Raw genomic sequence first — 1,115 nt, 5'->3', positions numbered from 1 at the left:
AATTCAGATTTGACCTGAATGTAGAAAGAGTTTGACTACATAAATGACTTTTTCACAAAGCAAAACCAACCCTAACAAAGCTGGCATGTTCTTTGGGGATCACCTTCTGTTCATAAAGCATAATATGATCACTTAACTGACATCCATCTTATAAACTTAGATGACTTCCTAGCAGCCTAGCACTTATTCCTGGTACATCATCTAGCAGAAAATCTGCTGGGGTGAAATATACAGGTAGAAATAATGTAATGCTGCCTTTAGGGCCATAAATCATGTCTTTTCTCAAGGCGTCTGCCTGAAATATGCGATGTCTCCTGTCTTGTGGCTGCAGGAAATGCTGCTTGTGGAAAACTTACTGGAAATGAATATTGCTCTCAAGCAGTAAAGACCCAGTGCACTGCCCATGTATGAGTTCTGGGAACCCTCATCAATGGAGACAAACAGTTCTGCATTGTCTGGTGTCCATACACCATGGATCAGAGAGGCAGCAAAAAGGGACTTACACCATTTCATAAGCACATAGCAAAAACTCAGGCTGCATGAATTTAAAATATTATTTTTATTCATTTTCTTTTACCTTATTATGATCTATTTGTTTTACACAATGCAGACTATAGACCATTCCACCCACAAAGTGCTGCCCTACCAACACACTTTAAAATCAAACATAAACCCTGCTTGTCCTAGGAGTCAGGCTGTAGGAGGAGTTGGGTTCGGTCGGCTGTGTATCGGGGTGTGAGTGCTGTCACTGACATTTCATTACACATCAGCTTGGTATGGTATGAGTCACATCTTGTGATATGTACAACTATATACCCCTGACCCATCAACACCTGAAACAATCCACTATACACCACAAAGCCATCACACATCTGCTTTATCTATGGGACACTACATACCAGGCACAAGTACAAAAGAAGCTTTTTTTTGTCGTGACAGATGCAAACCTGTCGTGATCAATGTGTGCAGAGCAGAGGCGATATTAAATAAACAATCACGATAAAGTAACAATGTAATTGCGACATACAGGTGACCAGGATTAAGCCACAATAATCAACCGATATATATATATATATATATATATATATATATATATATATATATATACTTTTTTT

Source organism: Pyxicephalus adspersus, chromosome 1 (assembly GCF_032062135.1).
Source record: "Pyxicephalus adspersus chromosome 1, UCB_Pads_2.0, whole genome shotgun sequence".
In the NCBI taxonomy this organism is placed as follows: Eukaryota; Metazoa; Chordata; class Amphibia; order Anura; family Pyxicephalidae; genus Pyxicephalus; species Pyxicephalus adspersus.
The sequence above is the reverse complement of the archived record's forward strand: the minus strand, read 5'-3'. Positions refer to the sequence as shown.